This window comes from Saccopteryx bilineata, chromosome 1, assembly GCF_036850765.1.
Source record: "Saccopteryx bilineata isolate mSacBil1 chromosome 1, mSacBil1_pri_phased_curated, whole genome shotgun sequence".
Taxonomy (NCBI): domain Eukaryota; kingdom Metazoa; phylum Chordata; class Mammalia; order Chiroptera; family Emballonuridae; genus Saccopteryx; species Saccopteryx bilineata.
In genome coordinates, this window is record NC_089490.1 from 288,957,373 (window position 1) to 288,974,191 (window position 16,819).

General features: G+C 35.8%; 1 protein-coding gene across 3 annotated transcripts in view; it reads right to left on the minus strand.

Annotated features, from left to right (window-relative positions):
- Nucleotides 1-16,819, minus strand: part of CDH12 (cadherin 12) — a 978,939-nt gene that overhangs the window by 621,989 nt on the left and 340,131 nt on the right. For all 3 annotated transcript variants that reach the window (XM_066244110.1, XM_066244099.1, XM_066244105.1), the window contains exon 2: nt 11,230-11,313. The gene's annotated coding sequence lies outside the window, so the exon portion shown is untranslated. The remainder of the gene's footprint in view (nt 1-11,229; nt 11,314-16,819) is intronic.

Below are 16,819 nucleotides of genomic sequence, written 5' to 3' on the forward strand. Positions count from 1 at the left end.
GTGACATCCAACTTGTGATGTTGGTCCAGGATGAGAAGGTATGCATGTGAAGGTGGCCGGGAGAGGGGGAGAGTTCTGGACAGAGTGGAAGCACATGCTCACCCTGCAGGGCATAGGAGGGTGGCTGAGACCTGGAGCGTGCGTAGCGTCCATGGCTTAACACGGAGTACACTGTGGAGAGCATCTCTAAATAAAACTACAGACAAAGAACAGATCATGAAAAGCCTTGTAAGACATGTAACGTCACAATAAAGTTATCACTGGAATCGCCTAATGCTCTGGAAACATAAGAAGTAATCTGCGATAAGGTTAGAGAATTCAATTTAGGGCATAATTATACCCCGGAGACATTTATGTCAAGTTTTAATATTTCCAAGTTTAAGAAGACTCATATTGTTATAAAATGAAATGCGATGATAATTAAACTGTCAGAAGATTACAATGTAGCATCTTGCTCTCTGGGAGGAATACCAGATGCAAAAGGGAAACCCCCGTTTGCCCAACTGAAGAAGCAGTTATCCTATATTTCACCACTTCTGTCAGACCCAGGGGACACACAGGACGGCATATGCTTTCTATCTAGTTTCAAACTTGTGCTTAGATGACAGGCAGCCCTTAAGGGCAAGAGAAAGAATGGATTTCAAACATCATGAAAAGACGGAATAAATATCATGTTTAAAAAAATGAATTTCTCCATCTGTCTCATCATATGCAGCAAAAAACTTTAAAGAGCCTACTGCTTTTCAAGGAAATATGTGTGTAGGTGCTGGGGTTGGGGAGTTAAAATGCTCATTGAGAATCTTTGAACATTGACTGAACATTGACTATGTTAATAGGAGAAAAATATTAAAAAGCTAGAAAAAAAGTATTATATATTTGTAGATTTTAATTCCATTAACACGGTTATGGGGCTTGAACAAATAATTTAATGTTTCTAAGTACCTTTATCTATAGTTTTTTTCTTTGTCCATTTTTTAAAGGGTCAAACTCAAGTATTCTAACTTTATTTATTTATTTTTAGATAGAGGAGGGATGGGGAGGGAGAGAGAAAGAGGGGATAGAAGCAGGAATCATCAGCTTGTAGTAGTTTCCTCCCATATGTGCCTTGACTGGGCAAGCCTAGTGTTTCAAACCAGCAACCTCAGCATCCAGGTGGACAGTCTATCCACTGCACCACCACAGGTCAGGCTTTGTCTGTAGTTTAAATGTCAGCTTCCATAGAGCAGTGAAGTCTTGCTATGAAAAGAATTTGACAAGTTCGGAGACACATACACACACATTATAAATAGATGTTTGTCTTAACACATTTCTTTAAATAAATGATAATTATCAAACAAAGAAGTACACAACTGACTTATTAAAAACGATTTAAATTGGTGTATTACAAGTCAGATGCTGTTCTAAGTATTTTAAATAGTATACATAAATATTAAATTCATGATTGTTATTAACAACCCTGTGGGATGCACATGACTCTGATCTATAATACTCTATATTATAGTTAAAGAAAATGAGGCATGGTGAGGTTAAATAACATGTCCAAGGTCATACTACTGACAAATGGCTATTCTGGATTTGAATCTAGACAATACAACAAAAAGCCTAGGCTTGTAACTTTTACAATTTGGTGTCACATTGAAGTCATCTAAGTATTGGTACCCAAATTGTCCAGGCAACCCAACAGCCTACTGGAGTAGACACTACATTTTAATCATGTAGTGAATGATGTAATTCATTTTAATTTGATGACATAAAAATTGGATTTTTTGACTTTGTGTTTGCATGCTCTGAGAAGAGTAGTGAAAAATAATGAGGATTTATTCTGACCAATGTCAGTTTGTTACAATCTTGCCTTGGTGATTTGAAATGTCTGTGATAAATGTGTGAGTGTATGAATTTTTAGCCATGAACTACTAATACATATCTATTTGCTTTAAAATATTATAAAAGTCTCAAATTGTTTAAAAACAAACTGCTATTGCGCATAAATATTCTGTTTCTCCAATATTTTAGCTGCTCCATTGGATGTTATAAGGCACTCTTAAAAAAGAAATGAGTACACCATTGAACTATGCCCAGCAAGTGTTGGTAAGAAAAAGTTGTAAAAATTCTGAGTGGTTTTGAAATAAGAAAAAAAGTCATAAATAAATTCTTGATTGTAGTAAGACTTGGTGAAAGTCAGTGTTGCCAAAGGGACTGCTTATAAATGTACAGGGATGTTATCAGGAAATGAAGATGGTGGATTCCAGACCACTGAGTGTGAAGCACAACACATTACTGACAGACTTTTAGAACCATCAGAAATGACTGAACCTAGATTATTCACTTCAGTAGAAAAGCCCTTTTCTCTAGAATTTAACTTTTTGTGGTTTCAGTTACTCATGATAAACCTTGGCCCCCAAAAATTGAATGGGAAATTCTAGATACAGTATTTTAGAAAAGAGAGATAGAGAAACACCAAATTCATGTAACTTTTTTTCACAGTATATTGTCATAATTGTTCTAATTCATTGTTATTGTTGTCAATCTCTTACTGTTTAATTTATAAAATAAACTTTATCATAGGTATATATGTATAAGAAAAAAAACAAGAATATACAGGGTTTGGTACTATCTAGTGTCTGGCATCCACTGGGGTTCTTGGAACATATCCCCAGCAACTAAAGGGGAACCATTGTACTCTAAAGTTTCTGTGTCACTTCTGCCACTCACTAGTTGTGCAATCTTGGAAAACATTAATTTACTCTTTTAGCTTCTTTTTCTTCATCTGCCAAACAAGGGTAATATAAATAGTACTTGTCTCTTAAACTTGTTATGAGGATTGAATTTTAAGAATTTTACAAAAGCAACCCGTATGTAGGAAGTATTGTGTGTGTGTGTGTGGGTGGCACATATACACTATGGAATACTACTCGGCCATAAGAAATGATGACATCGGATCATTTACAACAAAATGGTGGGATCTTGATAACATTATACGGAGTGAAATAAGTAAATCAGAAAAAAACAAGAACTACATGATTCCATACATTGGTGGGACATAAAAACGAGACTAAGAGACATGGACAAGAGTGTGGTGGTTACCAGGGGTGGGGGGAGGGAGGACGCAGGAGGGAAGGAGGGAGAGGGGAAGGGGGAGGGGAGGGGCACAAAGAAAACTAGATAGAAGGTGACGGAGGACAATCTGACTCTGGGCGATGGGTATGCAACATAATTTAATGACAAGATAACCTGGACATGTTTTCTTTGAATATATGTACCCTGATTTATTAATGTCACCCCATTAACATTAATAAAAATTTATTTTAAAAAAAAGCATATGGATCAAAAGCCACTGAATTCATATACTAGAGTTAGAGTAACCTTTCCACCAAATTTTGTATATTTTCAACTGCCTTGTTTTCTTAGATGCTGAAAGGCAGTTCAGACTTCACATGCTCAGTTAGTGGCAAAACTGTCCTCCAGTTGCTCACGCTGGACATCCTGGTGCCTCCTGGGACTGCTATCCTTCTCCCATATTGCACGTATAACATGCCACCACATCTCAGTCTTCTTATTTCTCACCATTTTGTCTGCCGCATCATTGTTCCCAGTTAGTAGCATTGCTCATTGGGTTGTTGTAAAGTCTTAAAAAGGGTTCCTGAACCCACCTCTGTACCCCTTCGCTGGATCATCAATACATCAGCCAGACTCGTCCTCTTAAAAGCTGCAATGCATCATGACACTGTTCTGTTTGAGTCTTTCCAGTGCTTTCTAGTCTCACTCACAGGAAAGAGCCAAGTCCTTAGACTGTTTCACAGACCCGCTTTCTACCAAATCTCATTTATTATAGTCCCTCTTTCAGCTTCTTCCATGCTGGTCTTCTTTCTGGCTTTTGCATATAGACTAGAGGATACCTCCACCTCAGCATCTTGAAATGTGTAGTTTACATTGGAATGCTCTTCTTTCAATACTTCCACAGATTGTTTCCACATCTCTTTCGAGTCTTCTCAAATGTTATTTTATTGGGAAGAACTCTCTACCTGACCAGGCGGTGGTGCAGTGGTTAGAGCATCAAACTGGGATGCAGAGGACCCACATTCGAAAACCTGAGGTTGCCTGCTTGAGCATGGGCTCATCTGCTTTGAGTATGGGCTCACTAGCTTGAGACCAAGGTCACTGGCTCCAGCAAGGGGTCACTCGCTCTGCTGTAGCCCCCCACCTGGGTCAAGGCACATATGAGAAAGCAATCAATGAACAACTAAGGTGTCCCAGTGAAGAATTGATGCTTCTCATCTCTCTCCCTTTCTGTCTATCTGTCTCTATCTGTCCCTCTCTCTGTCTTTGTTACTCACACACACACAAAATAACTCTCACTATGTTTTTAAGTTGGCAAAAACTTAAGTTCCCCCTTTCTTCTACAACTCAGGAAGTTTCTATCTATTTTTCCAGCTTATTTTCTGCACAAAATTTATCATTTTCTATAAACTGATTTATCTATAATTTGAATTTTATAGAATTTGTTTGCTTTTATTCTACTCATTATAATGTCAGCATCAACATTCAATAACTATTTTGAGTAAATTAACCCATAAATCTATAATTCATACCTTCTCATATAAAATAGAGGAACACTGGTAAGAAAAAAAGTGGTCAAATTGAATTATTTTTTGTCTTTATGTCACTCTTTTTACAGAAGCATTTGAAATAAAAAGGACCATTTAAATGCTAATAAACTTCATTTTATTATACATATATCCATATTTTCTCCAATTAATTATTATTTTAAAAGTTATACAGATATGTAGATATAGACACAAATATTTAGCTTTTTAAATGATAGCTTTTTTAGCACATTATTTTAGCCAAGATTTTGTGTTAAACAATAGTTGTTATTATAAAGTCAAAGTGATTTAGTCCTTTGTCCAAAATTACAAAATAAGTTCCCCCATATATTTGACCCAGACCAGTCTTGGTTTAGGTGGCAGAGAAGCCTGGCTGAGTCTCAGAGTTCTGTGCCCTCCTTCTCTTGAACTGTTCCTGGTAAAAGCAATACATTTTGATAGAAACCTAATAAAAGAACAACTATATGCATAACATACAGTATAACACAGCTTAACTTTTACTCTGAAATCATTAGCTAAATTGATGTGGCATTGAATCACTTTCTCCACAGGTAGGAAAAGTGGTGACTAAAAAGACATTTGAAATAAACTGGAGAAATATAACATTTCCCTGTAAACAGACATAAAGGTTATATGTCCCAAGAATAGCATGTAGATTAGGGTATACCCAATGCAGAAGTAGCCCAAATTACATGATCTGCGATGGTACTCTGCTTATTTACAAATATGGGGCAATTCTCGCTTTCTAAAATGTCAGATGAAATCATATTCAAATATAAACACAAAATACATTTTGATGTCAAATATAAATATATACTTTTAATTATCTGCCACTCTGGATTAACTGCACTGAAACCTCACTTAACTAAAATAGATAAGTATTGGCTATATTAAAAGAATCATTGCCAAGGGATATTTGTTATTAAACTAGGTAATCAGAAACTAAGATCTATGGTGTCTCCTTAACTTAACCATAATTATCTATGAATAGTGATTTTATTTTCTGTACTATCCTGGTGTTTTTATCAAACTGCCAAGTTCAATTGTTTCATGAACCCAACATAAATGAATACTGAGTTAGTACATTCAAAAGCTTTACAACTTGATTAACATTCCCTATCTTCAAGAAAAAATGAAACCTCTTACTGTGTACAATTTATTCATTTGCAGCTAAAGACCTTTGATGAGAATAATTTTTCATTTTTCAAAAATAAACAATTAGTAACAGGCCATTTATTTACTAAATGTTAGATGAGAGACCCAGCTGTCTGCTTCTTCTTCCTCTGAGTATATTGAAGATAGAATTTTGTCATGACATTTCACTATTTAAACATGTTTAGCTAAATAAAAAGTTCTTCTAAGGTTTGGATATTTTAAAGTTATTTTACATATACTGTCCAGGAAGAAACATTTTAATCTAAGAAAAATGATTAGCATTTTTATATAACATGACTCAACTTTTAATATACCTTAGAAATATATCTTATCACTCAATTTATTTTGCTGTGGAAGGAGACTTTTTAAAATCAATTTAGAAATTATACTCTGCTGACTTGCAAATGTCAGATTCATGCTAATTGAAAGAAGCCTTAAAGACTCTTGGACTTCCTCCCTGCACAAAGATTCCATGTACTCTCTGTTTTCTAATCCTTGGCTTTCCAATATTGCCTTTACGAGGTTAAGAAGATGAATGCTCATTGCGTTTAATCCTTTCCATGATTTATGAGCCTCTTGGTAGCCTCTCCCCAGAGCAGCTACAACTGTGTGGTTGTTCTGCCTGCTGCTTAAATTACACAGACATCTGCAAAGTAAATTATGGATTCTTGTCCCATAGACCATAACTGAGCATTCTCTTCAACTCTCCAGCAGGATTTTTTTCTAAAACAAAGACCATATGCATTTTAACTTGCTTATGTGCTGAAGGAATGGTAAGCTGACCTGAATGGTAGCACAAGGACCTAGATTATGACCTGTCACATAACATCAAGGCAGCGTGACATATACAGGATTACTTTAAAGCTAGAAAGCAAAATCTTTCATTTATTTATATGTGTATTCTTTATTTAAGGAATGCCCTCCTTATGTTTACAAAAAAGGTAACCTTTAAAACTAACTAAAATTATATGCCATGAAAGAAAGACACATAAAAGGGACCTTTGAGTCCATGAATGTGCACAAGTTTGTAGTATAGAATTGTACACCTGAAATCCATATAATTTTATTAAGCAATGTCGTTGCAGTAAATTCAATAAAATTTATAAGAAGAGGGCATCCCGTGGCCTATTGTTCTTTAAAATAACAATGACTAAATTTTTTTTTAATTACATAAAGGAAAATTCATGACAGAATAGAGTATCATTTTTAGGCTTTCTTTTTCTTCTACTGATATCATGTATAGTAAATCTGTTTTCACAATTCTAGAAGCCTGCAGCAATGATGAGTAACTGGAAATTTTTTTTCTTCTGAATAAGAAGCCTCACAGAGTCCAAGCTGAAAGAATCAACTCCCACTGTATTTTCCATTCTTTTCTGTGTTTATTATTCTTATAGATGATAACTCATAATTCACAATGACAAGTCCATTGTAAGATCCTAACAGGAACGTCTCAAATGACTAACTTTGACAATTACCAAAAATTAGAACTATCTCAGCATTTATTTTCTTTAGAATTGTTTATTGCAATGCAAACAATAACCCATCAGGGAAAAACTACGCTGACAAAATTTCAAATTAATTTTTAGTAATGCTTTAGAAAGTACTTTTTTTTTTCTGAAGCTGGAAACGGGGAGAGACAGTCAGACAGACTCCCGCATGCGCCCAACCAGGATCCCGCCCCCCCGCCCGCATGCCCACCAGGGGCGATGCTCTGCCCACCAGGGGGTGATGCTCTGCCCCTCCGGGGCATCGCTCTGCCGCAACCAGAGCCACTCTAGCACCTGGGGCAGAGGCCAAGGAGCCATCCCCAGTGCCCGGGCCATCTTTGCTCCAATGGAGCCTTGGCTGCGGGAGGGGAAGAGAGAGACAGAGAGGAAGGAGGGGGGAGGGGAGAAGCAAATGGGCGCTTCTCCTATGTGCCCTGGCCGGGAATCGAACCTGGGTCCCCCACACACCAGGCCGACGCTCTACCGCTGAGCCAACCAGCCAGGGCCGAAAGTACTTTTTTTTTTTTAACAAGTGGCTCTGCAATTCATTTTTAAAAATCTTATTGTCAATTTAGCAGGATGCTGTGAGCACTGACACCAGCAATGCTCAAACCCACTGCTGGTGGAGATCTGTGTTCTTCCTGTGTTGCCATCAACTTTATTCTTTACACCATCACTGCCAAGAGCCATACTCTCTGAGAGTCAGGACCTGACATCATACCATGCCTTAGAGACTTAAATTTTTGTAAAAATTATAGAGCCTAAATTTATTTGTCTCTGTGTCAATCTTTGTGTTCATTTCCACACATTTCCTTTCGTGACTGCACTTCACTCCTTGTCATAACACAATAAATTATGAAAGGATTGCTGAAGGATTTGATTTAGTGAAAATCCTAAATTATTTACATCTATCTCTAAATAAGCAAATGTCTTTTGAATACTGATTACATATAAATGATTGTGTAAGAAATTATAGAAATAAGATTAGAACTTCCAAAAAACTAGAAAAACATATGTAAAAACAAATACCAATACATTGCCAGTAATCATCATTTTACACACACGTGTGTGCACACATACAAACACATCCACAGCTATGTTCAGTTTTTTTCACTGCATTAAAAAATAAACAATTAATATGGCTCCATATCACAGACAACATAAAACCCATAGCCCAGATATACCCTTGAATTTTATTCAACATTTTTCATCATTTGGGCTGATCTGGATTAATCTATCAGCTCTCTCCATATTTGATATAGACTGCATTCCTAACTCAAAAATAGTTTAAAATTCACCAAACATGAAACAATACTGCATCTCTTCATGCCCATTATACATGTACACTCTCTTCTGCATATTTGTGTTCATTTGTCTTTAAAATCCATTCTCTTTTTGGTTTTCCCTTCCTTTTCAAGCACAACATGCAGAAGAAATCCCATCCCAACTTTTTTGCAACCATAGCATCTTTCATGTTAAAACAATAAAATACCTTAAAAATAATTAGTGCTGTCTGACCATATGAAAAAAGAATGATTTCTTTCTTTTGTTTTTAAATTTTTTACATGATTTATAATAAATTAATTTAATTACTTATTAGGCAATCGTGAGTATATAAGTGATAAGTGAGTGGTGAGTAGAACAAACAGTAAATGTTCTTAAATTTTTAAGGACAAATAATTTTTCCTTTTTTTTGACTGTTCATAAAAGAATTTATGGAAAGAAGTGGGATTTTAAACAGATCAAAGAGTATTACTCTATTCAAAATTAAATCAATAAAAGTCATATTTTAATCCTGTTTGGCTTGACACTAACTTCAGTATTCTTGGAGATCCATCTCTATTTTATTATATCATTCCACTGAGATTACTTTCAGGTCTATTTTCATATGTGAAATTTATAAACAACCTTATATTAAAAGGAAAACAATATTTTTCAAAGATCTTCTGCATTAATTTGAACTTTCCCTTAATTGAGTACAAGAAAACACCCTAATTTCTTTAAATTTATCCTCTCAAGTTATTATCTTTATTTTTTTTTTTTTTTTTTTTTTTTGTATTTTTCTGAAGCTGGAAACGGGGAGAGACAGTCAGACAGACTCCCGCATGCGCCCGACCCGGATTCACCCGGCACGCCCACCAGGGGCGATGCTCTGCCCACCAGGGGGTGATGCTCTGCCCATCCTGGGCGTCGCCATATTGCGACCAGAGCCACTCTAGCGCCTGAGGCAGAGGCCACAGAGCCATCCCCAGCGCCCGGGCCATCTTTGCTCCAATGGAGCCTTGGCTGCGGGAGGGGAAGAGAGAGACAGAGAGGAAAGCGCGGCGGAGGGGTGGAGAAGCAAATGGGCGCTTCTCCTGTGTGCCCTGGCCGGGAATCAAACCCGGGTCCTCCGCACGCTAGGCCGACGCTCTACCGCTGAGCCAACCGGCCAGGGCTCAAGTTATTATCTTTAAATCATTCTTATGTAAAACAATTATTGAACTCATACAATTATAATTGTTGTTTCATCTTTCCTCACAGTAAAGAGAGAGAACCAAAGGATGTTTGTGAAGTGTGCTTTTTTATTTGGATCTTTGGACATTTAAAGCTTCACTGCACTTCTTTTAAAGGTGCAAAGTCCTGAGTTAATAATTACAATAGCATGGTATTAATTTTTTATTACTGATATTTGTATCACAGATAATATATTGGTTGACAAAATCATGGTTTTGTAAGAAGAGCAAGTTGCCAGTTACAAGAATTAAATTTAAAGGATAACTTCTTTTACCCTGTCAATCAGAGTATATTATATGGAATAAAACCATCACTCCAAAAATATTCAAGATAAGAATTTAAAGATTAATCCAACTTTCTATAAAAATGTAAAGATTTCATAAAATGAAAGATATTCTCTACATGAAAAGACTGACTATTGATGAAAATAAATTGAAAGATAAAATGGATAGATGCCACCACAGATTAGAAAGCAGCAGCATTTGAAATATAAAATGCTTAACTGATTTCAAACTTTAAATATTAAAAATTGTTATCAGAAATTTGTTTAGTTTTAAGTCAAATCTGCTATTTGAAATTAATTGGTAATGTTATAAAACTAGATTAAAGCATAATATAGTTTGAATAATGTATCATAAAATAAAATGTAAAAACAAAAAGAAAAGATTGTGGAGAGAGTTCGAACAAATATCACAGCAAGTTCCATAAAACCCCATTCATTTAACCTCATGTTTGCCTTATCTCTTCAACCATATATTTCTGAGCTGTTGTATCAATGATTAATCTTTATTGATCCCTGATTGGGAACTGAGAATATGAAGTTTCTTTTGGTACAGCCTAAGACCAGATGGTGTCAAGGCAGTGTTCTAATTATTGTCACCAGAAGTTTAACTGTAGGTTTTTAAATGTGAAGGTTTGGATTCCTGCCATCAGCAAAGGAAATACAGCCTGCAACTTTGGCTTGTCCAAGAAGTAATTTAATGAAACTCTACTATAATAATATTAATAAAGTCAGGAAAATTAGTGAAATTCTCTCTTTCTTTCCTGCATCAGAACTTCATCTGAGATTTGCCTTTGATGTGAGATGTATCCAACTGATTTAACAAAAATAAAACCCAAGAATTATGCGGGAGGAGGCAATGTATCATAAAAGGAGCATATAAAAGGTAAAGATCAATTTCTGTCTTTAAAAACCACATACCCACTAGGTCTTCTCAAATCTGCTTGTAAACTGAAACAGTGAGAAAAATACAGAATACAGTAAAGAAGCTCATAAATATAGAATCCTGGCTAAAAGCAATGATAACTTAAGTTTCATGGTTCTGTCAAATCTTATCAACCACCCATAAATACACAAATATTTGAGTATTCTGAATTTTAATGAAAATATCTTTAAAAATAAAAAATTTTTAAATGATTTTAAATGTTGAAATATTTATTAAAAGCTTAAAAGCAAATATTTTGAAGATATATGAAATGTCACCTACCTTTAAGAAGTCTGGCATCCTTTAAAACTCCAAAATGATATTGAATTCCAAATGGACTATATTCCCAAATAGAGCCAAACACAACTGCAAAGACAAAAATACCCATAGTTGTAATGTCTATTTTTTTCTAAAATATATTTATTTTAGAATATTTTCCATTTACTTAAAACTGCAAAGACAGTTGAATTCTTGTATACCCCACATCCAGTTTTTTTTATTGTTAGCAGTTTACACTTCAATTGTCCATTTGTAACAACTTTGATACTTTAGATGTATGAATTCAAAGAAACATTGATAAACATTATTCTGATTTCATTAATTTTCTCCTGCTGTCCATTTTCGGTTCCTATGATCACATTGAATTTAGTCTTCATATGTCCTCTTAGCCACCTCTGAACAGTGACAATTTCTCAGAGTTTTCTTTTTTCAGAATTCTCTTTTTTGAGAATATTAAGAAGTAATGATCAGAATGTCCCTCAAGTAAAATTTGCCTTATTTTGGTCTTATGATTAGATGGGATGAGAGAGGAAGGCCTAATTTTTTTCATCAGACTGATTTTTGGAGGAAGACCACAGAGGTAGTGTCATTCTTAGCATTTCATATTGAAGGTGCATGTCACCAGCATGACTTTTGTTCTTCCTTCTATGATGCATTGTTAGATATAAGTCACAAAACACAGCACACTCTCAGGGGTTGGGAGTTAAAATTTGCCTCCTCAGGAAAAAAAAAAAAAGATTTCTACAATATTGATTTGAAATTCCTTTGCAAGACAGATTTCTCTGTTCATCCCATCTGTTTGTTTGTTTGTTTATATATTCATTCATTTGTTCACTCACTTATTCAGTAATTTCTGTATATCAATGTGAACTCATGGATATCATTTTGCATTTTGCTTATAATCAAATACTACACTATTTATTTTGTTGCCCAAATTGTTCCAGCTTTGGCTTTAGTGAGCTTTTTCATTTGGTTTGTGAGATTTTGACATACCACAGTAGTTCTTTTATTGAGCAATTCCTTACATTCTGCCACTACAAAATAGTTCATGCTAATTGTACATATTCCCTGCCTCAGATTTAAGTCAGCAGTACCTCAAGGTCCCTGGTTCCTTTTATTGAAGAATGATATTAGAAAGCAGTATGCTCCATGCTACTGGAGTATAATTGATTCTAAGCTTTTCGAACTGAACTAGAAAATATATCTATTTATACTAATGTGTACACACAGATATCTATAATTATTTATGTGAAGCTAAACATTATCTTATATAAAACTTGAACTATAATCTCAGATTATATGATATTTCAAATACATTATATCTTGCATTTAATAGACTGCATTTTTATAATCACACATTACATTTTTGTTTAAGATGTTTTTATCTGAGTTATATATCTGGGGTAAATATAAAAATGATGCTCACATAAATGAGAAAATATGTGTCTTCATTAAACTGCATGGAAACTTATTGTCATTAATTCCCACTACAGCGCATCATGCTTGAAAAAAAGAAAAAGAACCTTAAATAATGTGTTTATAACAACCACAGCTTCCTGATCACTTTTTTGTTAAGTATCAGACATTGAAACAATAGAAGGAACATGGAGAAATGTATTATTTAATAGAAAAAATTGTTTTCTGTTGTTTCATCTTCATTATGTGTCCAAGTTTTCAACTGGTTATATATTTTTTAAAAGATAGAAATTCCAAGTTATATCAATTCTATAAACTTAAAAACATTTATTTAATTAATTTAAATAAATATCTATATATTAGCCATTATAACTAAATGGCAAACAGATGATTTATAAGTGATTATCATTATTTTATCATAAAAACTGAGTGTAAATATATGTATAATAATAAGTTAGTGTAATAAGCCATATGAGGTAACTTATTTTCTAAAAGTAAAACCATCAAATTATGTATATTTTTGTTATTTGGTGTTATAGACTGTATATTTGTGTCTTCCCAAATTTTAGGTGTTAAAACTTTAATATTAGCCCAGTGTGATGGTATTTGGAAGTGGAGCCTTTGGGGTTATGTACTGTAAGGCACTTGAACTAGAAGTGTTTGAAACACTATAGTAGTGACAATGAGAAGTTAAGAAGTGACAATGGAACAAGTTAAGAGTATAGATTATATTATGAACTTGATAATAAATAAAAATACTAAATTTATGTTACAAGCTGAAGATTTATAGGAAACAGAACTAAGACTTCCAATGAGTATATAAAAAAAGGATTTCACATCAGCCATTATCAGGGCAATAATGCAAAATAAAACAACAATGACATATTATTTCACACTCAGACTGGCAAAAAATTAATTAAATAGAATGGCTGAAATTATTAATATTAGCAAGTATGTGGAGCGATGGAAACTTTCAAATAGTGATAAAAGTGAACACTGATAGAACTGCTTGAAGAAGCATTTGGCAATATCTAGTAAAAGAAAAATGTATTGGTGTGTTGTAGAATTTGGTACTTATAACCTATATAATTACATTAAGCAGTGTCATGCCAATAAATTAAATGTAAAAAAATAAAAATGCAGATAATCTTTGGCCTTACAATTCACTCTTGTCTGCACATATTAGACAAAGTTTTCAGATAGGCACAGAGATATGCACAAGAATGTTTAATGTAGCTTTGTTCAAATCTGTAAAACAATTGTCATTTTTAAAGCATTTGACTCAGAAAAAATGCAAATACAACTAACTGTTCAGCATAACTATTTCAACTATTAAATGTATAATAGTAATTTTAATAATAACTTACTGGAAAATATTTTAACTACTTTGATGTTTCTATGTGAATGTGTTTCCATAAATGTATGTGGTGGTGAGTTGTTGTGTGTGTTGAGTATGCATGTTGTCAGATAGGCAGGATGAAGATTTCTTTCTTTTATATTGTAATCAGAATTGACTATCATACCTAACTCATTCAAGAGGAACAATTACAAAAACAAATCAATGTAACTAAAATGAGTTATGCATACATAAATATTTGAAAACACAATGGGCTAGCACTGTGAATTTGAATAAAAGCAGACACCACTATTTAGGAGAAATAGCATATTTAGTTAATTAAGTCTCATAGGTGACAAAACATTAAGATCAGACATCCATTTTATTGGTGCAGGGGGTATATCAAAACATTAGATACACATTTTTCATGTTCTTCTACTTACTTGTGGCATGAAGATTAACCTCCTTATAATGAACCTACTTCCTTCTTGTGGGGCAGAGATAAAAATGAACAGCAATGAAACAAATGGCACCAGAAACATGTAAGCTGACGGAAGTTTCACAAAAACAAGTAGCAGTTGTGCTTCAACAAGACCCAGGGCACTAGTTCTGAGTAAACACGGTTTGCAAGAGCACAATTCATGATAGCATTTCAGCTCAGGTAGAAAACGCAGAACTAATACTAGCTGAGGACAATTTTTATTAAAAGTTGGGTAAAAGAAAAAAAAAGTTGGGTAAAAGGATTCGCTGCAACAATTACAACTTGGGAATAGACACAAATATCATTTTTAATGTGCCTACAACAATGAAAAGGATTGGAAGACAAGGAAAAACATGTATTAACACTGAAGAGGGGGGAAAGAGATCAGAAACAAATCTCTGGTAAAAAAGATAATATGGCCTGACCTGTGGTGGCGCAGTGGATAAAGCGTCGACCTGGAAATACTGAGGTCGCCGGTTCAAAACCCTGGGCTTGCCTGGTCAAGGCACATATGGGAGTTGATGCTTCCAGCTCCTCCCCCCTTCTCTCTCTCTGTCTCTCCTCTCTCTCTGTCTCTCCCTCTCCTCTCTAAAATGAATAAAAAAATAAAATAAAAAAAGAAATTAGGACCATCTTTAAAAAAAAAAAGAGATAATATGTACTTATTTCAAGTATAATCCCAAGATATGTGTAATAATTTACTCCCCTCAAAATGTTTTGAAAAAAATAGGTGCAATACTCTGGTAAAAATCACACTATGTATACAATTAAAAGATTGAGGAACTATCTGATGAACATGATGAACTGAGGAATAGAGGCAGAGGTAGGGTCACAGGGAGCAGAAGGACAGCAATCAGAGGAAAGGGGGATGAGGGGGACAGGATCAGAGAAGGTAAAGAGATTAACCAAATTATATATACATAACACATAGATATAGACAGACAACAGAACAATAAATCCCAGAGGAAAAGGAGGTAGAGGGCAACAAGATGGCAACAGTGTAGGTGGATATTCCAACGCCCACTCCCAGAACCAAAGTGGATTACAACTTAATTTTAAGAACAATCATTTTGAAAAACCAACTTTGAACTAAACTAAGAGGATTCTACAACCAAGGACCACTGAAGAAACCACACCAAGACTGGTAGAAAAGGCAGAGACATGGAAAGGGCTGCCCCACTCCCAGGAGTGAGCGGTGGCCTGGAGGGACTCTCTCAGTGGGGGTGGGTTGCCCGGAGAGTTGCAGATCCTTAGCCCCAGGACCGGAGCCCCAGCGTAGAGCCTCAGAGCCTAGAAGATGTGTACAGACAGTATTTAGCTGAGAAAAGAGCCAGGATACTGTTTGCAAGAAAGAGACAGAACTCTCAGACCCAGGCTCTATCTTAAAGGGACAGTACAGAAAACCTTATTCACAGCCACTTATCTGGGGCTCCAGGAATGGGGAGCTCTGAGAGGACTGGTTTTGCCAGAAGAGAGTATAATCTCGGAGGTACAGGGAGAGACACTTTGAGGGACAGCCACCCTAAACCTTGTACTGAGTCACTCCCCAAATCTAAAGTGACCATTTTTCCTGGGAGCAGCAACACCAGCAAAAAGGAGAAATTACCATGCCCATCAGAGGCACTCCTGCTCCAGTCAGAGCAAAGAGGTGCTTAGAAGCAGGGAGCACATTAGGGACACAGGTATTCAGTGCTGAGGTCTGAGCTACACCACCCCCCCTATGCTGCTGAGTACTCGCTGGAGCATGGCTGGGCCTGCAGTGGTGGACACAACAGCAGGGACCTGGATGGTCTGAGAGCAGGCAAGCAAGCCTGCCTGTGGATGCGAAGGCTGGGGCATCCATGGCTGCAGCCCAAGCATGCACATATACACAAGCCCACCCACGGTGGTGGAAGCCACAGCGGCTGTGGCTGTGGGCCAGCTCTGGCAGCGCCCGAGCCAGAATGCCCAACACAGCAGCAGTGGTGGTGGCTGGCCTGCTGACAGATCACACCTTGGAAACAAAGAGGCCACTCCCACTCTACTCTTGTGACCACACCTCATCTGAGGGCTAAAAAAAGAATAAAATAAAATAAAATAAAATAAAATTAAAAGTTTGGATAGAATGACACCTAAGGGTAAGGGACAAGCCACATTCAATACCGTACCTAATCTCGGAATTACAGTACTGAGTCCAACAAGTAGCCAGCAATAAGAGGTGGTAGAAAGTGGATCTCAGGGGAACCTGAACTTTTAAATGAACTTCTCCCATGCCAGGAGTAGATAAAAGCTATTCTAGGAGTGCAGCTGATATTTAAAATGGCAATGGGGCCCAGCAGAGGCAGCTACAAGATCTGGATTGCCTGTAGCTCCAAAAAAAT